A 23,205-nucleotide genomic window follows, 5' to 3' on the forward strand; every position below is an offset into this window, starting at 1 on the left:
AGTGCACTGGCACCACTGGGGATGTAGTGCAGTGACTCGAGAGAGTGCACTGGCACCACTGGGGATGCAGTGCAGTGAGTCCAGAGAGTGCACTGGCACCACCGGGGATGCAGTGCAGTGAGTCCAGAGAGTGCACTGGCAGCAGTGGGGATGCAGTGCAGTGAGTCCAGAGACGTCACTGGCACCACTGGGGATGCAGTGCAGTGAGTCCAGAGAGTGCACTGGCACCACTGGGGATGCAGTGCAGTGAGTCCAGAGAGTGCATTGGCACCACTGGGGATGCAGTGCAGTGAGTCCAGAGAGTACACTGGCACCACTGGGGATGCACTGCTGTGAGTCCAGAGAGTGCACTGGCACCACTGGGGATGCACTGCAGTGAGTCCAGAGAGTGCACTGGCACCACTGGGGATGCACTACAGTGAGTCCAGAGATTGCACTGGCACCACTGGGGATGCAGTGCAGTGAGTCCAGAGAGTGCACTGGCACCACTGGGGATGCACTTCAGTGAATTCAGAGAGTGTACTTGCACCACTGGGGATGGGTTTCAAGCCAACTGCATTAGGTTAGGTGGACTAGGGTGATTCCTGCAATTAGGAAGGGCAGTAGGAAGTGGATGGCGAAGAATCGGGTTAAGGTTGGATTGTCTACTGAGAATCCTCCTCAGGCTCATTCTACTAGAGTTTGCCCAATGTACGGGATGGCTGAGAATAGGTTGGTGATTACGGTGGCCCCTCAGAATGACATTTGTCCTCATGGTAGGACATACCCTACGAAGGCAGTTGCTATTAGGGTGAGTAGGAGGATTACTCCTGTGTTTCAGGTTTCTTTGTATAGGTAGGAGCCGTAGTAGAGGCCTCGTCCGATGTGTAAGTAGATGCAGATAAAGAAGAGCGAAGCACCGTTGGCGTGGAGGTTGCGGATGAGCCATCCGTACTGGACGTCTCGGCATGTGTGAGCTACTGAGGAGAAGGCGAGTGAAGTGTCTGCGGTGTAGTGTATGGCTAGTAGCAGGCCTGTTAGGATTTGTGTGGCTAAGCAGATGGCTAGAAGGGAGCCGAAGTTTCATCAGGCAGAGATGTTGGAGGGGGCGGGTAGGTCGATTAGGGAGTTGTTGATTATTTTTAGTAGGGGATGGGATTTGCGGATGTTAGGGGCCATTAGTGAGTCTGTGTGTTATTAGGATTATTACCAGGATGGAGAGGGCGAAGGATCCTAGGTAGGCCTTAATTAGCCCTGTGTGTATTGAGGTTGCGGCTTTGCTTGCGGCTACTTGTAGTTCAGCAAGGCCCTCTGGCCCTATTTTTTTGAGTCAGGAGAGGTCGATCAAGTGTAGGGCAATGTTTTGTCCCTTTTCTAGTAGGTTTTTGGAGAAGAATCGGTGTACTAGGGGGTTGAAGTACCCTAATGCAGAGGAGAAGTTTATGAGGGGGTTTGGTTTGGGGTGAGTGAGGGTGTGTGTTATGTTCGATAGTTCTAGGGCTAGGATGATTCCTAGGATTGTTATGAGGATGGCAGCAGTTTTGGTGATAAGGGGTATGGTTATTGGGGGGGTTTTGGTTGGTGTGATGAAAGAGGTAATGATTATTCCTGCTGTAATGCTGCCTAGGGCGAGTCGGGTTAGGGGGGCGGTGATTAGTGGGTTGTTTTCGTTTATTGATACTATTGGGGGGATTCGGGTTTGTCCAGCTTGGACTAGGATGGTTATGCGGATGCTGTAGGTTGCGGTGAATGCTGTGGCTATAAGGGTTAGGAGTAGGGCTCAAGTATTTAGGTATGATGTGTTTAAGCTTTCGATGATGAGGTCTTTTGAGTAGAATCCGGCTAGGAATGGGGTTCCTATCAGCGCCAGGTTTCCGATGGTTAGGCAGGAAGTAGTGACTGGGAGTATTTTCTGTAGGCCTCCTATCTTTCGGATATCTTGTTCTCCGTTTAGGTTGTGGATGATAGACCCTGAGCATAGGAATAGTATGGCTTTAAAGAAGGCATGGGTTGAGATGTGTAGGAAGGCTAGTTGTGGGAGGTTTAGTCCGATAGTGACTATTATTAGTCCTAGTTGGCTGGATGTTGAGAAAGCAATGATTTTTTTGATGTCATTTTGGGTTAGGGCGCATGTGGCAGCGAATAGGGTTGATAGAGCACCTAGGCATAGGCAGGCAGTTAGGGCTGTCTGGTTGGTGGCTAGCAGGGGGTGCATGCGGATGAGCAGGAAGATTCCGGCTACTACTATGGTACTGGAGTGCAGTAGGGCTGATACTGGGGTGGGGCCTTCTATTGCTGCGGGCAGTCATGGGTGGAGTCCAAATTGGGCGGATTTTCCTGCGGCTGCGAGGATTAATCCTATGAGGGGGAGGATTGGGGTTTGGTGGGGGTGTACGGCTTGTTGGATCTCTCAGGTGTTGAATGTTGAAGCTAGTCATGCTATGCTCAGGATCAGTCCGACGTCTCCGATTCGGTTGTAGATTACGGCTTGTAGGGCGGCGGTGTTGGCATCTGCTCGGCCTTGTCATCAGCCGATGAGAAGGAAGGACATGATTCGTACTCCTTCCCAGCCTACGAATAGGAGGAATATGTTGTTTGCGGTTGTTAGGAGGAGTATGGCGACTAGGAATGTCAGTAGGTAGGTGAAAAATTTTGTTACGTATGGCTCTGAGGCCATGTATCATATGGCGAATTGTAGGATTGATCATGTTACAAATAGGGCGATTGGAAGAAATGTTATTGAGTATTGGTCTATTTTTAGGCTCAGGGGGATTTTAAAGTTTATAATGAATTTTCACTCCCAGTGGCAGGTGACAGATTCTACTCCCGAGTAGATGAATGCGGTTGTAGGGGCTAGGCTAATTAGGAATGCGGTTTTAACAGCGCGGGTGGTGGCTTGTGGGGTGTTTTTAAAGTTTTTAAATAGAAATGGCAGGATGATTGGGGTTAGGAGGATTGTCAGCGTGAGTAGTGTGAGGGAGTTGATTAGTAGTGTGGGGTTCACTACTTTTACTTGGATTTGCACCAAGATGGGTGGTTCCTAAGACCAGTGGATTGCTGTTATCCTTTAAAAGTAAGGGGGCTGAGGTTTTAGGCTCAGATGTAAGAGTTAGCAGCTCTTGTTGGTTAAACCCTCCCCTCGGCAGGTAAGAAGGTTTGAACTTCTATTCTTAGAATCACAGTCTAATGTTTGGTTTAAACTATACTTGCATGAGGGGATTCCGGAGATCAGTTCGGGTTTGAGGATTAGGAGGAATATTGGGATAATGTGGAGTGTTATGAGCAGGTGTTCTCGCGTGGTTGAGTTTTGCATAGATGTGATGTGGGAGGGGATTGAGCCTCGTTGGGTCATTAGTAGTATGAATAAGGTGTAGGAGGCGGTTAGTAGGGTTGCGATTCCTGTTAGGATGATCGTGAAGGCAGATCAGTTGAATAAGGTGATTATAATGGTTAGCTCTGCTATGAGGTTTGTTGTTGGGGGTAAGGCTATGTTTGTTAGATTGGCCAGCAATCATCAGGTAGCTATGAGTGGTAGGAGAGGTTGTAGGCCTCGTGTGAGTAGTAGAATTCGGCTGTGCGTACGTTCATAGTTTGTGTTGGCTAGGCAGAATAGTATGGAGGAAGTTAGTCCATGGGAAATTATTAGGATCATTGCCCCTGAGAATGATCAGTGGGTTTGGATTATTCCTGCGGCGATAACTAGGCCTATGTGGCTAACGGATGAATAAGCGATTAGTGATTTTAGGTCTGTCTGTCGTAGGCAGATTGAGCTAGTCATTAGGGCGCCTCATAGGGCCAGGGTTAGGAAGGGGTAGTGCAGGAGGTTGGACAGTGGGCCCATAAATAGAGTGACTCGTATAATTCCGTATCCTCCTAGCTTTAGTAGTAGGGCGGCGAGGAGTATTGAGCCTGCGATGGGTGCTTCTACGTGGGCTTTTGGCAGTCAGAGGTGTAGGCCGTATAGTGGGGCTTTTACTATGAATGCTATGAGCAGTGCTAGACCTGATAGTATTCCTGTCCATGAGGTGGATAGGGTTGGGTGGGTTAGTTGTAGGGTTGGCAGGTGCAGGGTGCCAATTTTCACGTATAGGTGTATGATTGTGATTAGCAGGGGTAGAGAGCTTACTGGCGTGTAGAATAGCAGGTAGATGCCAGCGCTTAGGCGTTCTGGTTGGTTCCCCCATCGGGTGATTAAGATTAGGGTGGGAATGAGGGTTGCTTCAAATGAGATGTAAAATAGTGCTAGTTCTGTGGTGGAAAAGGCTAGTAGGATGAATGGCTGGACTGCGACTAAGGTTGAGATAAAGATTCGTTTGCGTTGTAGGGGTTCTTGTTGCAGGTGGTTTTGGCTTGCTATGATTATGAGTGGGAGTAGTCAGCAGGATAGTACTAGGAGGGGGGATGAGATTTGGTCAATTCCTGTTCAGTTGGATAAAAATTTGTAGGGGTAGTAGGTTGGGATTAATCACTGTAGGCTTAGGGCAGCGATTAGGAGGCTGTATAAGGTGGTGTTAGTCCATAGAAATTTTGGTGGAGACAGCAGGGCTGTTGGAAGAAGTATGATTGTGGGTAGGATGATTTTTAGCATTGCAGGAGGTTTAGGTTGTGTAGATGGTCGGAGCCATGTGTGCGGGTGGAGGCTACTAGGATGGCCAGGCCTGTGCCCGCCTCACACGCTGAGAAGGTTAGCATGAGAATTGGTACCATGGTGAATGAGGAGACTTGGTTTTCGATGGATCATATTGATAGGCCTACGAATATCGATAATATTATGCTTTCAAGGCATAGTAGGGCGGATACTAGGTGGGTTCGGTGGAAGGCTAGTCCTAGTCCGCTGAAAATGAAGGCTGAGTAGAAGCTTAAATGTAGGGGCGACATAAGAAAGTTACAGGGTTGGCTGTAATCTGCTGGGTCGAAACCAGCTATCTTTTTGGTTAGACTAACTTTCTGTTATTCTGCTCATTCTAGGCCCCCTTGAATTCACTCGTAGGCCAGTCCGAGTGTTAGGAGAAGGAGGATCACTACAGTTCAGGTGAGGGTCATTAGGGGGGATTGGAGTTGGACGGCTCATGGCAGGGGGAGTAGGAGGGCGATTTCTAGGTCGAATAGGACGAACAGGATGGCTACTGAGGAAGAATCGGACTGAGAATGGTAATCGAGCAGATCCAAGTGGGTCGAATCCACATTCGTACGGTGAGAGTTTCTCTGAGTCGGGGTTTATTTGGGCGAGTCAGAAGTTTAATGCGGTTAGGGCGGCGCTTAGGATTGATGATAGGGCGAATATGAACATGAGTGCGTTCATTGCTCTCCTCTGGGTTTATACCAGATTCTAGAGATTGGAAGTCAATTGTAATTAATATACTAGAAGAGCAAGATCCTCATCAGTAGATGGTTATGTAGAGGAATAGTCAGATGACGTCTACGAAGTGTCAGTATCAGGCTGCTGCCTCGAATCCGAAGTGGTGGTCTGATGTAAAGTGGAACTTGATCAGTCAGAAGAGGCAGACGGTCAGGAAGGAGGATCCGATGATTACGTGGAGTCCGTGGAATCCAGTGGCAACGAAGAAGGTAGATCCGTAGACGCTATCGGCGATTGAGAATGGGGCTTCGTGGTATTCTATTGCTTGTAGGGCTGTGAAGTAGAATCCCAGGAGGATCGTTAGGGTTAGGGCGTGGATGGCGTGTTTTCGGTTTCCTTCTGTGATGCTGTGATGGGCTCACGTTACGGTAACGCCTGAGGCTAGTAGGATGGCTGTGTTTAGTAGGGGGACTTCTATCGGGTTGAGTGGTTTAATTCCTGTTGGGGGTCATTGGCCTCCTAGTTCTGGGGTTGGGGCCAGGCTCGAGTGGAAGAACGCTCAGAAGAACCCTAAGAAGAAGAATGCTTCGGATGTGATGAAAAGGATTATGCCGTATCGTAGGCCTTTTTGGACTGTGGGAGTGTGATGGCCTTGGAAGGTGCTTTCTCGTACAATGTCTCGTCATCATTGGAGTATTACTAGGAGTATTGAGATGAGGCCTAGGGTTAGTAGTATGGATGAGTTGTAGTGGAATCACATGATTAATCCTGAGGTTGTGAGTAGGGCGGCGGCTGCCCCGAAGATTGGTCAAGGGCTTGGGTCAACTATGTGGTATGAGTGTGCTTGGTGTGCCATTAGATGTTTTCTTGTAAGTATAGGCTTAGAAGGAGCACGAAGACGTAGGCCTGGATTATGGCTACTGCTACTTCTAGGATGGTTAGGAGTAGTAGGATGATTATTGTTAGGATGGATACTGCAGGAAGGGTGGGTATTAATGCAATGGAGGCTGTAGAGATGAGTTGGATGAGTAAGTGTCCTGCTGTAAGGTTGGCTGTAAGGCGGACTCCGAGGGCTAGGGGGCGGATTAGTAGGCTGGTTGTTTCGATCAGGATTAGTGCGGGGATTAGGGGTGTAGGGGTACCTTCGGGTAATAGGTGGGCTAAAGAGGCTGATGGTTGGTTTCGTAGGCCTGTTAGTAGTGTGGCGAGCCATAGTGGGAAGGCTAGGGCTATGTTCATAGATAGTTGGGTGGTTGGGGTGAATGTATATGGAAGGAGGCCTAGAAGGTTGATTGTAAGAAGTATGATTATTAGGGATGTAAATATTATGGCTCATTTGTGGCCATTTTTGTTGAGTGGGACTATTAGTTGTTTTGTGATTAGGTGAAGGAGTCATGTTTGGATAGTAGAAAGGCGGTTGTCGATTCATCGGTTGTTTGGGGACGGGAATAGTAGGGCTGGGAAGAGTAGGGATAGTAGGATTAAGGGGATGCCGAATAGATTGGGGCTGGAAAATTGGTCAAAGAAGCTTAGGTTCATGGTCAGGATCATGGTGTGGGTTTGGTAGTGAGGGAGGTCTTATTTGATGGGGGGTTGGTTGTGGTGAAGGCTAGTAGTTTTGGTTGGATGAGGAGTGCTAGGGTTAATCAGGTTATAATTATGATTGAAAATCATGGTGCGGGGTTAAGCTGTGGCATATCATTAAGGAGGGGGAAGTCCCTCTTTGGCTAGCTTAAAAGGCTAGTGCTGTTGCATAGCTTCTTAATGATTAGGATGATGATAGAAGGGACGATCAGGCCTCGAAATGTGGGAGTGGGGTTGATTCTACTACAATGGGTATGTAGCTGTGATTAGCCCCGCAAATTTCTGAGCATTGTCCGTAAAAAATCCCAGGCCGGGTGGTAATGAATGAAGTTTGGTTTAGTCGGCCTGGGATTGCGTCTGTTTTAACTCCGAGCGTTGGGACTGCTCAGGAGTGGAGTACGTCTCCTGCAGTAATGATCACGCGGATGGGGGATTCTATTGGGATAACTACGCGGTGGTCAACTTCTAGCAGTCGGAAGTGGCCGTTGGGTAAGTCTGGGGTGGGCACTATGTAGGAGTCGAATGATAGGTCTTTGAAGTCTGTGTATTCGTAGCTTCAGTATCATTGGTGGCCGATGGCTTTTAGGGTGAGGTCTGGTTCGTCGATTTCGTCCATTATGTAGAGGATTTGTAGGGATGGGAGGGCGAGGAGTACCAGGACGATAGCAGGTAGGATTGTCCAGATCAGCTCTACTTCTTGGGCGTCTACAGCATTGGACGAGAGTTTTTCTGTTAGTATGTGGGCTAAAAGGTAGAGAACTAGGCTGCAGATAGCTAGGGCAACGATTAGGGCGTGGTCGTGGAATTCAACGAGTTCTTCTATGATGGGTGATGAGGCGTCTTGGAATCCTAGTTGGGAGTGGTTGGCCACATGAGATGTACAGGATTTTTACCTGTGATTTAGTCTTGACAAGGCTATGTAATTGGTTTACTAACGTCTCATAAGAAAGAAGCATGAGCGGTTAACCTCCTGGGAGACCCAGAAAACTTCACCCCAGCAAACCCACTAGTAACCCCACCACACATCAAGCCAGAATGATACTTCCTATTCGCCTACGCCATCCTACGTTCAATCCCAAATAAACTAGGAGGCGTATTAGCACTGGCCGCCTCCGTACTGATCCTATTCCTAATCCCATTCCTGCACAAATCAAAACAACGAGCAATAACATTCCGACCACTCTCCCAGCTCCTATTCTGAGTACTAGTCGCCGACCTCCTCGTCCTAACATGAGTAGGAAGCCAACCCGTCGAACACCCATTCATCATCATCGGCCAACTCGCTTCAATCGCCTACTTCACTATCCTCCTATTTCTCCTCCCCGCCGCAAGCACCCTAGAAAACAAAATACTCAACTGCTAAATACTCTAATAGTTTATAAAAACATTGGTCTTGTAAACCAAAGATTGAAGACTTACCACTTCTTAGAGTACCCCAAACTCAGAAAAAAAGGACTCAAACCTTTATCTCCAGCTCCCAAAGCTGGCATTTTCAATAAACTATTCTCTGACCCTAACCCCTAAACCGCCCGAATAGCACCCCGCGACAACCCCCGCACAAGCTCCAATACAACAAACAAAGTCAACAACAGCCCCCAACCCGCCACTAAAAACATCCCTGCCCCATGTGAATAAAACATGGAAACTCCACTAAAATCCGACCGAACAACAAACACCCCAACATTATTCACAGTAGAAACCCCGAACTTCCAAGCCCCCATAAACCCCCCAAACACCAACCCCCCAAAAACAATTGCCACAAACGCTACTGCACATCCAATCACCCGTCAATCCCCCCAAGCCCCAGGGAAAGGCTCCGCTGCTAAAGCTACTGAATAAACAAACACCACCAGCATACCCCCCAAATACACCATAAACAGCACTAAAGCCACGAACGAAACCCCAAGGCCCAGCAACCACCCGCACCCCGCCACAGACGCTAACACCAAACCAACAACCCCATAATACGGCGAAGGATTCGACGCCACACCCAAAACACCCACCGCAAAGCAAATCCCTAAAAAAAACATAAAATAAGTCATTATTCCTGCCCGGACACTACCCGAGGCCTGCGGCTCGAAAAGCCGCCATTGTTCTCAACTACAGGAACTAACCGCAAGCCCCCAATAATTCTACCCCATCTATGCCATTATGCTTAACCCCCCCCCCCCTCCCCCCCCGAGGCGGGGGTATTTGGTTATGCATATTCGTGCATAAATTTATATACCCCATATACATACATACTATAGTACCAGTAATATACATTATATACGGACTATCTTATAAGCAGGTGCTAAACCCATACATGTACACGGCCATTAAACCCTTAAACACACTCCTACCAAACCACCCGGCATGAATGTTCTAGGACCATACCCCACAACACCCAATACAACTCCACTCAAGCGCATAACAAGACCCCATTTTAATGAATGCTCACAGGACATGCTCCAACAACAACTCTCCACCACATATCTCATGCAGTTCGTATCAGACGGATTTATTAATCGTACTCCTCACGTGAAATCAGCAACCCGTTGCACATAATGTCCGGTATGACTAGCTTCAGGCCCATACGTTCCCCCTAAACCCCTCGCCCTCCTCACATTTTTGCGCCTCTGGTTCCTCGGTCAGGGCCATCCATTGGGTTCACTCACCCCTCCTTGCCCTTCAAAGTGGCATCTGTGAGTACTTTCACCTTCTCAATGCGTAATCGCGGCATGTTCCAGCTTTTTGGCGCCTCTGGTTCCTCTTATTTTTTCCGGGGTTACCTCACAGGTGGCTATTCCCAGTGATCTCGGGGGTCCCACAATCTAAGCCTGGACACACCTGCCTCACGGCCTATCCTATATTTCAAGGGTCCCTCGATGAGACGGTTGGCGTATATGGGGAATCATCCTGACACTGATGCACTTTGACCACATTCAGTTAATGTTACCTCCACCCTCCGGGTTAAATGGGGCTATTGGATGAATGCTCGTTGGACATAGCACAAAACAACAAATCATTAAGCTCAACCCCTGCGCTTCACAAACTAAACCAGTAAACTTTCGCTAACCACCATGTAGCATAAACCTTCATCGCCCAATCCCAGCAAACTACCTCTAAAACTCCATTAATCATCCCTTCCATGACATCATCGGAACGATGTATATATACACACAAACACATACAAAATAACTTAAACTTATTAGAGAAACTCCAGTACTAAAAATAGTAAACACAAGCAATAATTTCATATACTTCACTCTCACTCACCACTCAACTATCAGCTAACCACACCCCCGTCCACATAGCTTAACACAAAGCATGGCACTGAAGTTGCCAAGATGGCATAAAACATGCCTGCGGACAAAAGACTTAGTCCTAACCTTACGGTTGGTTTTTGCTAAATATATACATGCAAGTATCCGCGCCCCAGTGTAAACGCCCTCGACCACCTACCCCCATACAGGCCTTGAGGAGCGGGTATCAGGCACACCCAAGTAGTAGCCCAAGACGCCTCGCTAAGCCACGCCCCCACGGGTATTCAGCAGTAATTAACATTAAGCAATGAGTGCAAACTTGACTTAGTTATAGCAACAGCCTAACTTCAAGGGTTGGTAAATCTTGTGCCAGCCACCGCGGTCATACAAGAAACCCAAATCAACCGTCCTATTGACACGGCGTAAAGAGTGGTAAAATGCCTATCCTAGCTAACTAAGATCAAAATGCAACTGAGCTGTCATAAGCCCAAGATGCACCTAAACACACCATTAAGATGATCTTAGGAACTAACGACTGATTTAAACCCACGAAAGCCAGGGCCCAAACTGGGATTAGATACCCCACTATGCCTGGCCCTAAATCTTGATACTTACTTTACCGAAGTATCCGCCAGAGAACTACGAGCACAAACGCTTAAAACTCTAAGGACTTGGCGGTGCCCCAAACCCACCTAGAGGAGCCTGTTCTACAATCGATAATCCCCGATTAACCCAACCACCCCTTGCCAACACAGCCTACATACCGCCGTCGCCAGCCCACCTCGAATGAGAGCACAACAGTGGACACAATAGCACCCCGCTAATAAGACAGGTCAAGGTATAGCCTATGGAGTGGAAGAAATGGGCTACATTCCCTATTCATAGGGCACACGGAAAGAAGCGTGAAACCACTTCTGGAAGGCGGATTTAGCAGTAAAGTGGGACAATAGAGCCTACTTTAAGCCGGCCCTGGGGCACGTACATACCGCCCGTCACCCTCCTCAAAAGCCACATCCCACATAACTAATACCATAAATACGCTGAAGATGAGGTAAGTCGTAACAAGGTAAGTGTACCGGAAGGTGTACTTAGAATATCAAGACGTAGCTATAACACCAAAGCACTCAGCTTACACCTGAAAGATATCTACTAGACCGGATCGTCTTGAAGCCCCCCCTCTAGCTCAACCACACAAATAGTACACCAAAACTAAAGAATTTACTAAACTAATTAAACTAAAGCATTTTACAGTCTTAGTATAGGCGATAGAAAAGACACTTAGACGCGATAGAGACCCCAGTACCGTAAGGGAAAGATGAAATAGCAGTGAAACAATCAAAGCGACAGACAGCAAAGATCAACCCTTGTACCTTTTGCATCATGGTTTAGCGAGAACAACCAAGCAAAGTGAACTAAAGTTTGCCCCCCCGAAACCCAAGCGAGCTACTTTCAAGCAGTTAAAGAGAGCGAACCCGTCTCTGTTGCAAAAGAGTGGGATGACTTGTCAGTAGAGGTGAAAAGCCAACCGAGCTGGGTGATAGCTGGTTACCTGTGAAACGAATCTAAGTTCCCCCTTAATCCTCCCTACCGGACATCCTGAACCCTAATGAGATGATTAAGAGCTATTTAATGGAGGGACAGCTCCATTAAAAAAGGACACAACCTCGACTAGCGGATAATTCTTACTACTGATCCTACCGTGGGCCCTAAAGCAGCCATCAAAAAAGAGTGCGTCAAAGCTCCACCACCTAAAAATACCAAAATAAGATGATTCCCTTATCACAAACAGGTCAACCTATGAATATAGGAGAATTAATGCTAAAATAAGTAACTCAGGGCCACACCCCTCTAACGGCGCAAGCTTACATAGAAACATTATTAACAGACCTAGACAGATACAAAAACCCCTACAAGACCACGTATTAACTAACCCTGTTAACCCGACTCAGGAGCGCCTATAAGAGCGATTAAAATCTGTGAAAGGAACTCGGCAAATTAATAAGGCCCGACTGTTTACCAAAAACATAGCCTTCAGCAAATTAAACAAGTATTGAAGGTGATGCCTGCCCGGTGACTTAGGTTTAACGGCCGCGGTATCCTAACCGTGCAAAGGTAGCGCAATCAATTGTCCCATAAATCGAGACTTGTATGAATGGCTAAACGAGGTCTTAACTGTCTCTCACAGATAATCAGTGAAATTGATCTCCCCGTGCAAAAGCGGGGATGTGAACATAAGACGAGAAGACCCTGTGGAACTTAAAAATCAACGACCACCGCGAATCCTCAATCAACCCCACTGGGGCCACTACCATCGCAGAGCCTGGTCGATATTTTTCGGTTGGGGCGACCTTGGAGGAGAACAAATCCTCCAAAAACAAGACCATACCTCTTTACCTAGAGCTACCCCTCAAAGTGCTAACAGTGACCAGACCCAATATAATTGATTAATGGACCAAGCTACCCCAGGGATAACAGCGCAATCCCCCTCAAGAGCCCATATCGACAGGGGGGTTTACGACCTCGATGTTGGATCAGGACATCCTAATGGTGCAGCCGCTATTAAGGGTTCGTTTGTTCAACGATTAACAGTCCTACGTGATCTGAGTTCAGACCGGAGCAATCCAGGTCGGTTTCTATCTATGACACACTCTCCCCAGTACGAAAGGACCGGGAAAGTGGGGCCAATACCACAAGCACGCCCCCCCCCTCTAAGCAGTGAAACCAACTAAACCGTGAAGAGGGCCTTCCCCCACCACTTTCAATCCTAGAAAAGGACCAGCTAGAGTGGCAGAGCCCGGCAAGTGCAGAAGGCTTAAGCCCTTTCCCCAGAGGTTCAAATCCTCTCCCTAGCTTCACCCATGATTCAAATAACAACACTAAGCTGCCTCGTTATATCCCTCCTATACATCATCCCAATCCTGATTGCCGTAGCCTTCCTAACCCTAGTAGAACGGAAAATCCTAAGCTACATACAATCCCGCAAAGGCCCTAACGTTGTCGGGCCTTTTGGCCTACTTCAACCATTTGCGGACGGACTGAAACTATTTACCAAAGAGCCCATCCGACCCTCTACCTCTTCCCCACTTCTATTCATTCTGATACCAGTACTAGCCCTTGTCCTAGCCCTCACCACTTGAGCACCACTACCACTCCCATTTCCCCTAGCAGATCTAAACCTCGGAGTTCTCTTCCTAATAGCCATGTCAAGCCTAGCCGTCTACTCAGTCCTATGATCAGGCTGAGCCTCGAACTCAAAATACGCACTAATCGGAGCCCTACGGGCAGTAGCACAGACCATTTCATACGAAGTGACACTGGCCATAATCCTGCTATCAATAATCATACTAAGCGGAAGCTACACACTCAGCTCCTTTGCCGTCGCACAGGAGCCTCTATACTTCATTTTCTCCTCATGACCCCTAGCAATAATATGATACGTATCCACCCTAGCAGAGACAAACCGAGCTCCTTTTGACCTCACAGAGGGTGAATCTGAGCTAGTCTCAGGGTTTAACGTTGAATACGCCGCAGGACCCTTCGCCTTATTCTTCCTAGCTGAATATGCGAACATTATGCTAATAAATACACTTACAGCCATCATATTCCTAAACCCAAGCGCCCTAGGGCCACCCACAGAACTATTCCCCGTCATCCTAGCCACAAAAGTCCTCCTACTATCTTCTGGTTTCTTATGGGTCCGAGCTTCATACCCACGATTCCGATATGACCAACTAATGCACCTACTATGAAAAAACTTCCTACCCCTCACACTAGCTCTGTGCCTCTGACACATCAGCATACCTATCTGCTATGCAGGCCTACCTCCTTACATAAGGAAATGTGCCTGAACTACAAAGGGTCACTATGATAAAGTGAACATAGAGGTATAACAGCCCTCTCATTTCCTGTTGACCTTAGAAAAGTAGGAATTGAACCCACACAAGAGAAATCAAAATTCTCCATACTTCCCTTATATTATTTTCTAGTAGAGTCAGCTAATCAAGCTATCGGGCCCATACCCCGAAAATGATGGTTTAACCCCCTCCTCTACTAATGAACCCTTACGCGACCCCAATCATAACCTTCAGCCTCATCTTGGGCACCACAATCACAATTTCCAGCAACCACTGAGTTCTGGCCTGGACAGGACTGGAGATCAACACACTAGCCATCATTCCCCTAATTGCCAAATCCCACCACCCACGAGCAGTAGAAGCCGCAACGAAATACTTCCTAACCCAAGCAGCTGCTTCCGCCCTGGTCCTATTCTCTAGCATAACCAATGCCTGAGTCACTGGCCAATGAGACATCACACAAATAAACCACCCAACCTCCTGTCTACTACTGACAGCAGCAATCGCTATTAAACTGGGCCTAGTGCCATTTCACTTCTGATTCCCAGAAGTACTACAAGGATCGCCACTAATAACAGCCCTGCTACTCTCGACCCTCATAAAATTCCCCCCACTAACCCTGCTCCTACTAACATCCAAATCCCTCGACCCAGCTCTACTCACCGCCATGGCCCTAGCCTCAACAGCACTAGGAGGCTGAATAGGACTGAACCAAACACAAACACGCAAAATCCTAGCCTTCTCGTCCATCTCCCACTTAGGCTGAATCGCCATCATCCTAGTTTACAGCCCCAAATTGGCCTTACTTACCTTCTACCTATACTAGGATGGCCTCTAGCAGGATTTACTCACTGATTCCCACTACTCACTGGGTTTACCCTACACCAAACATGAGCAAAAGCCCACTTCGGGGTAATATTTACAGGAGTAAACCTAACGTTCTTCCCCCAGCACTTCCTAGGCCTAGCAGGAATACCCCGACGATACTCGGACTATCCCGACGCCTACACACTATGAAACACCATTTCCTCCATCGGCTCCCTAATCTCAATAGTAGCCGTAATCATACTAATATTCATCATCTGAGAAGCCTTTCCGGCCAAACGAAAAGTCCTACAACCAGAACTAACTACCACAAACGTTGAATGAATCCACGGCTGCCCTCCCCCATACCATACTTTCGAGGAACCGGCCTTCGTCCAAGTACAAGAAAGGAAGGAATCGAACCCTCACATGCTGGTTTCAAGCCAACTGCATTAACCGCTCATGCTTCTTTCTTATGAGACGTTAGTAAACCAATTACATAGCCTTGTCAAGACTAAATCACAGGTAAAAATCCTGTACATCTCATGTGGCCAACCACTCCCAACTAGGATTCCAAGACGCCTCATCACCCATCATAGAAGAACTCGTTGAATTCCACGACCACGCCCTAATCGTTGCCCTAGCTATCTGCAGCCTAGTTCTCTACCTTTTAGCCCACATACTAACAGAAAAACTCTCGTCCAATGCTGTAGACGCCCAAGAAGTAGAGCTGATCTGGACAATCCTACCTGCTATCGTCCTGGTACTCCTCGCCCTCCCATCCCTACAAATCCTCTACATAATGGACGAAATCGACGAACCAGACCTCACCCTAAAAGCCATCGGCCACCAATGATACTGAAGCTACGAATACACAGACTTCAAAGACCTATCATTCGACTCCTACATAGTGCCCACCCCAGACTTACCCAACGGCCACTTCCGACTGCTAGAAGTTGACCACCGCGTAGTTATCCCAATAGAATCCCCCATCCGCGTGATCATTACTGCAGGAGACGTACTCCACTCCTGAGCAGTCCCAACGCTCGGAGTTAAAACAGACGCAATCCCAGGCCGACTAAACCAAACTTCATTCATTACCACCCGGCCTGGGATTTTTTACGGACAATGCTCAGAAATTTGCGGGGCTAATCACAGCTACATACCCATTGTAGTAGAATCAACCCCACTCCCACATTTCGAGGCCTGATCGTCCCTTCTATCATCATCCTAATCATTAAGAAGCTATGCAACAGCACTAGCCTTTTAAGCTAGCCAAAGAGGGACTTCCCCCTCCTTAATGATATGCCACAGCTTAACCCCGCACCATGATTTTCAATCATAATTATAACCTGATTAACCCTAGCACTCCTCATCCAACCAAAACTACTAGCCTTCACCACAACCAACCCCCCATCAAATAAGACCTCCCTCACTACCAAACCCACACCATGATCCTGACCATGAACCTAAGCTTCTTTGACCAATTTTCCAGCCCCAATCTATTCGGCATCCCCTTAATCCTACTATCCCTACTCTTCCCAGCCCTACTATTCCCGTCCCCAAACAACCGATGAATCGACAACCGCCTTTCTACTATCCAAACATGACTCCTTCACCTAATCACAAAACAACTAATAGTCCCACTCAACAAAAATGGCCACAAATGAGCCATAATATTTACATCCCTAATAATCATACTTCTTACAATCAACCTTCTAGGCCTCCTTCCATATACATTCACCCCAACCACCCAACTATCTATGAACATAGCCCTAGCCTTCCCACTATGGCTCGCCACACTACTAACAGGCCTACGAAACCAACCATCAGCCTCTTTAGCCCACCTATTACCCGAAGGTACCCCTACACCCCTAATCCCCGCACTAATCCTGATCGAAACAACCAGCCTACTAATCCGCCCCCTAGCCCTCGGAGTCCGCCTTACAGCCAACCTTACAGCAGGACACTTACTCATCCAACTCATCTCTACAGCCTCCATTGCATTAATACCCACCCTTCCTGCAGTATCCATCCTAACAATAATCATCCTACTACTCCTAACCATCCTAGAAGTAGCAGTAGCCATAATCCAGGCCTACGTCTTCGTGCTCCTTCTAAGCCTATACTTACAAGAAAACATCTAATGGCACACCAAGCACACTCATACCACATAGTTGACCCAAGCCCTTGACCAATCTTCGGGGCAGCCGCCGCCCTACTCACAACCTCAGGATTAATCATGTGATTCCACTACAACTCATCCATACTACTAACCCTAGGCCTCATCTCAATACTCCTAGTAATACTCCAATGATGACGAGACATTGTACGAGAAAGCACCTTCCAAGGCCATCACACTCCCACAGTCCAAAAAGGCCTACGATACGGCATAATCCTTTTCATCACATCCGAAGCATTCTTCTTCTTAGGGTTCTTCTGAGCGTTCTTCCACTCGAGCCTGGCCCCAACCCCAGAACTAGGAGGCCAATGACCCCCAACAGGAATTAAACCACTCAACCCGATAGAAGTCCCCCTACTAAACACAGCCATCCTACTAGCCTCAGGCGTTACCGTAACGTGAGCCCATCACAGCATCACAGAAGGAAACCGAAAACACGCCATCCACGCCCTAACCCTAACGATCCTCCTGGGATTCTACTTCACAGCCCTACAAGCAATAGAATACCACGAAGCCCCATTCTCAATCGCCGATAGCGTCTACGGATCTACCTTCTTCGTTGCCACTGGATTCCACGGACTCCACGTAATCATCGGATCCTCCTTCCTGACCGTCTGCCTCTTCCGACTGATCAAGTTCCACTTTACATCAGACCACCACTTCGGATTCGAGGCAGCAGCCTGATACTGACACTTCGTAGACGTCATCTGACTATTCCTCTACATAACCATCTACTGATGAGGATCTTGCTCTTCTAGTATATTAATTACAATTGACTTCCAATCTCTAGAATCTGGTATAAACCCAGAGGAGAGCAATGAACGCACTCATGTTCATATTCGCCCTATCATCAATCCTAAGCGCCGCCCTAACCGCATTAAACTTCTGACTCGCCCAAATAAACCCCGACTCAGAGAAACTCTCACCGTACGAATGTGGATTCGACCCACTTGGATCTGCTCGATTACCATTCTCAGTCCGATTCTTCCTCAGTAGCCATCCTGTTCGTCCTATTCGACCTAGAAATCGCCCTCCTACTCCCCCTGCCATGAGCCGTCCAACTCCAATCCCCCCTAATGACCCTCACCTGAACTGTAGTGATCCTCCTTCTCCTAACACTCGGACTGGCCTACGAGTGAATTCAAGGGGGCCTAGAATGAGCAGAATAACAGAAAGTTAGTCTAACCAAAAAGATAGCTGGTTTCGACCCAGCAGATTACAGCCAACCCTGTAACTTTCTTATGTCGCCCCTACATTTAAGCTTCTACTCAGCCTTCATTTTCAGCGGACTAGGACTAGCCTTCCACCGAACCCACCTAGTATCCGCCCTACTATGCCTTGAAAGCATAATATTATCGATATTCGTAGGCCTATCAATATGATCCATCGAAAACCAAGTCTCCTCATTCACCATGGTACCAATTCTCATGCTAACCTTCTCAGCGTGTGAGGCGGGCACAGGCCTGGCCATCCTAGTAGCCTCCACCCGCACACATGGCTCCGACCATCTACACAACCTAAACCTCCTGCAATGCTAAAAATCATCCTACCCACAATCATACTTCTTCCAACAGCCCTGCTGTCTCCACCAAAATTTCTATGGACTAACACCACCTTATACAGCCTCCTAATCGCTGCCCTAAGCCTACAGTGATTAATCCCAACCTACTACCCCTACAAATTTTTATCCAACTGAACAGGAATTGACCAAATCTCATCCCCCCTCCTAGTACTATCCTGCTGACTACTCCCACTCATAATCATAGCAAGCCAAAACCACCTGCAACAAGAACCCCTACAACGCAAACGAATCTTTATCTCAACCTTAGTCGCAGTCCAGCCATTCATCCTACTAGCCTTTTCCACCACAGAACTAGCACTATTTTACATCTCATTTGAAGCAACCCTCATTCCCACCCTAATCTTAATCACCCGATGGGGGAACCAACCAGAACGCCTAAGCGCTGGCATCTACCTGCTATTCTACACGCCAGTAAGCTCTCTACCCCTGCTAATCACAATCATACACCTATACGTGAAAATTGGCACCCTGCACCTGCCAACCCTACAACTAACCCACCCAACCCTATCCACCTCATGGACAGGAATACTATCAGGTCTAGCACTGCTCATAGCATTCATAGTAAAAGCCCCACTATACGGCCTACACCTCTGACTGCCAAAAGCCCACGTAGAAGCACCCATCGCAGGCTCAATACTCCTCGCCGCCCTACTACTAAAGCTAGGAGGATACGGAATTATACGAGTCACTCTATTTATGGGCCCACTGTCCAACCTCCTGCACTACCCCTTCCTAACCCTGGCCCTATGAGGCGCCCTAATGACTAGCTCAATCTGCCTACGACAGACAGACCTAAAATCACTAATCGCTTATTCATCCGTTAGCCACATAGGCCTAGTTATCGCCGCAGGAATAATCCAAACCCACTGATCATTCTCAGGGGCAATGATCCTAATAATTTCCCATGGACTAACTTCCTCCATACTATTCTGCCTAGCCAACACAAACTATGAACGTACGCACAGCCGAATTCTACTACTCACACGAGGCCTACAACCTCTCCTACCACTCATAGCTACCTGATGATTGCTGGCCAATCTAACAAACATAGCCTTACCCCCAACAACAAACCTCATAGCAGAGCTAACCATTATAATCACCTTATTCAACTGATCTGCCTTCACGATCATCCTAACAGGAATCGCAACCCTACTAACCGCCTCCTACACCTTATTCATACTACTAATGACCCAACGAGGCTCAATCCCCTCCCACATCACATCTATGCAAAACTCAACCACGCGAGAACACCTGCTCATAACACTCCACATTATCCCAATATTCCTCCTAATCCTCAAACCCGAACTGATCTCCGGAATCCCCTCATGCAAGTATAGTTTAAACCAAACATTAGACTGTGATTCTAAGAATAGAAGTTCAAACCTTCTTACCTGCCGAGGGGAGGGTTTAACCAACAAGAGCTGCTAACTCTTACATCTGAGCCTAAAACCTCAGCCCCCTTACTTTTAAAGGATAACAGCAATCCACTGGTCTTAGGAACCACCCATCTTGGTGCAAATCCAAGTAAAAGTAGTGAACCCCACACTACTAATCAACTCCCTCACACTACTCACGCTGACAATCCTCCTAACCCCAATCATCCTGCCATTTCTATTTAAAAACTTTAAAAACACCCCACAAGCCACCACCCGCGCTGTTAAAACCGCATTCCTAATTAGCCTAGCCCCTACAACCGCATTCATCTACTCGGGAGTAGAATCTGTCACCTGCCACTGGGAGTGAAAATTCATTATAAACTTTAAAATCCCCCTGAGCCTAAAAATAGACCAATACTCAATAACATTTCTTCCAATCGCCCTATTTGTAACATGATCAATCCTACAATTCGCCATATGATACATGGCCTCAGAGCCATACGTAACAAAATTTTTCACCTACCTACTGACATTCCTAGTCGCCATACTCCTCCTAACAACCGCAAACAACATATTCCTCCTATTCGTAGGCTGGGAAGGAGTACGAATCATGTCCTTCCTTCTCATCGGCTGATGACAAGGCCGAGCAGATGCCAACACCGCCGCCCTACAAGCCGTAATCTACAACCGAATCGGAGACGTCGGACTGATCCTGAGCATAGCATGACTAGCTTCAACATTCAACACCTGAGAGATCCAACAAGCCGTACACCCCCACCAAACCCCAATCCTCCCCCTCATAGGATTAATCCTCGCAGCCGCAGGAAAATCCGCCCAATTTGGACTCCACCCATGACTGCCCGCAGCAATAGAAGGCCCCACCCCAGTATCAGCCCTACTGCACTCCAGTACCATAGTAGTAGCCGGAATCTTCCTGCTCATCCGCATGCACCCCCTGCTAGCCACCAACCAGACAGCCCTAACTGCCTGCCTATGCCTAGGTGCTCTATCAACCCTATTCGCTGCCACATGCGCCCTAACCCAAAATGACATCAAAAAAATCATTGCTTTCTCAACATCCAGCCAACTAGGACTAATAATAGTCACTATCGGACTAAACCTCCCACAACTAGCCTTCCTACACATCTCAACCCATGCCTTCTTTAAAGCCATACTATTCCTATGCTCAGGGTCTATCATCCACAACCTAAACGGAGAACAAGATATCCGAAAGATAGGAGGCCTACAGAAAATACTCCCAGTCACTACTTCCTGCCTAACCATCGGAAACCTGGCGCTGATAGGAACCCCATTCCTAGCCGGATTCTACTCAAAAGACCTCATCATCGAAAGCTTAAACACATCATACCTAAATACTTGAGCCCTACTCCTAACCCTTATAGCCACAGCATTCACCGCAACCTACAGCATCCGCATAACCATCCTAGTCCAAGCTGGACAAACCCGAATCCCCCCAATAGTATCAATAAACGAAAACAACCCACTAATCACCGCCCCCCTAACCCGACTCGCCCTAGGCAGCATTACAGCAGGAATAATCATTACCTCTTTCATCACACCAACCAAAACCCCCCCAATAACCATACCCCTTATCACCAAAACTGCTGCCATCCTCATAACAATCCTAGGAATCATCCTAGCCCTAGAACTATCGAACATAACACACACCCTCACTCACCCCAAACCAAACCCCCTCATAAACTTCTCCTCTGCATTAGGGTACTTCAACCCCCTAGTACACCGATTCTTCTCCAAAAACCTACTAGAAAAGGGACAAAACATTGCCCTACACTTGATCGACCTCTCCTGACTCAAAAAAATAGGGCCAGAGGGCCTTGCTGAACTACAAGTAGCCGCAAGCAAAGCCGCAACCTCAATACACACAGGGCTAATTAAGGCCTACCTAGGATCCTTCGCCCTCTCCATCCTGGTAATAATCCTAATAACACACAGACTCACTAATGGCCCCTAACATCCGCAAATCCCATCCCCTACTAAAAATAATCAACAACTCCCTAATCGACCTACCCGCCCCCTCCAACATCTCTGCCTGATGAAACTTCGGCTCCCTTCTAGCCATCTGCTTAGCCACACAAATCCTAACAGGCCTGCTACTAGCCATACACTACACCGCAGACACTTCACTCGCCTTCTCCTCAGTAGCTCACACATGCCGAGACGTCCAGTACGGATGGCTCATCCGCAACCTCCACGCCAACGGTGCTTCGCTCTTCTTTATCTGCATCTACTTACACATCGGACGAGGCCTCTACTACGGCTCCTACCTATACAAAGAAACCTGAAACACAGGAGTAATCCTCCTACTCACCCTAATAGCAACTGCCTTCGTAGGGTATGTCCTACCATGAGGACAAATGTCATTCTGAGGGGCCACCGTAATCACCAACCTATTCTCAGCCATCCCGTACATTGGGCAAACTCTAGTAGAATGAGCCTGAGGAGGATTCTCAGTAGACAATCCAACCTTAACCCGATTCTTCGCCATCCACTTCCTACTGCCCTTCCTAATTGCAGGAATCACCCTAGTCCACCTAACCTTCCTACACGAATCAGGCTCAAATAACCCACTAGGAATCGTATCAGACTGCGACAAAATCCCATTCCACCCATACTTCTCCATTAAAGACAGCTTAGGGCTTACCCTAATAATCACCCCTCTAATAGCACTAGCCCTATTTTCACCGAACCTCCTGGTTCTTGGAATCCTAGTTGGGAGTGGTTGGCCACATGAGATGTACAGGATTTTTACCTGTGATTTAGTCTTGACAAGGCTATGTAATTGGTTTACTAACGTCTCATAAGAAAGAAGCATGAGCGGTTAATGCAGTTGGCTTGAAACCCATCCCCAGTGGTGCAAGTGCACTCTCTGAACTCACTGAAGTGCATTCCCAGTGGTGCCAGTGCACTCTCTGCACTCACTGCACTGCATCCCCAGTGGTGCCAGTGCAATCTCTGGACTCACTGAACTGCATCCCCAGTGGTGCCAGTGCACTCTGTGGACTCACTGTAGTGCATCCCCAGTGGTGCCAGTGCACTCTCTGGACTCACTGAAGTGTATTCTCAGTGGTTCCAGTGCACTCTGTGGAGTCACTGCAGTGCATCCCCAGTGGTGCCAGTGCGCTCTCTGGACTCAGTGCAGTGCATCCCCAGTGGTGCCAGTGCAATCTCTGGACTCACTGCACTGCATCCCCAGTGCTGCCAGTGCACTCTCTGGACTCACTGCACTGCATCCCCAGTGGTGCCAGTGCACTCTCTGGA

At 47.8% G+C, this 23,205-nt stretch overlaps 2 long non-coding RNA genes across 2 annotated transcripts in view; one reads left to right on the plus strand and one right to left on the minus strand.

Annotated features, from left to right (window-relative positions):
* Positions 1 to 12,885, plus strand: part of LOC310882731 — a 673,777-nt gene extending 660,892 nt beyond the window's left edge. The window contains exon 2 of the long non-coding RNA XR_014573117.1: positions 11,236 to 12,885. This is a non-coding gene — a long non-coding RNA (uncharacterized lncRNA). The remainder of the gene's footprint in view (positions 1 to 11,235) is intronic.
* On the minus strand, positions 1,158 to 22,613 carry LOC310882730. The gene is made up of 2 exons (XR_014573116.1): positions 21,761 to 22,613; positions 1,158 to 1,259 (listed from the first exon to the last, which is right to left on the minus strand). It is a non-coding gene; the product is annotated as an uncharacterized lncRNA (long non-coding RNA).
* Between the last annotated feature and the right edge of the window lie 592 nt (positions 22,614 to 23,205).

Source organism: Anser anser (assembly GCF_964211835.1).
Source record: "Anser anser genome assembly, chromosome: 16".
Lineage (NCBI taxonomy): Eukaryota > Metazoa > Chordata > Aves > Anseriformes > Anatidae > Anser > Anser anser.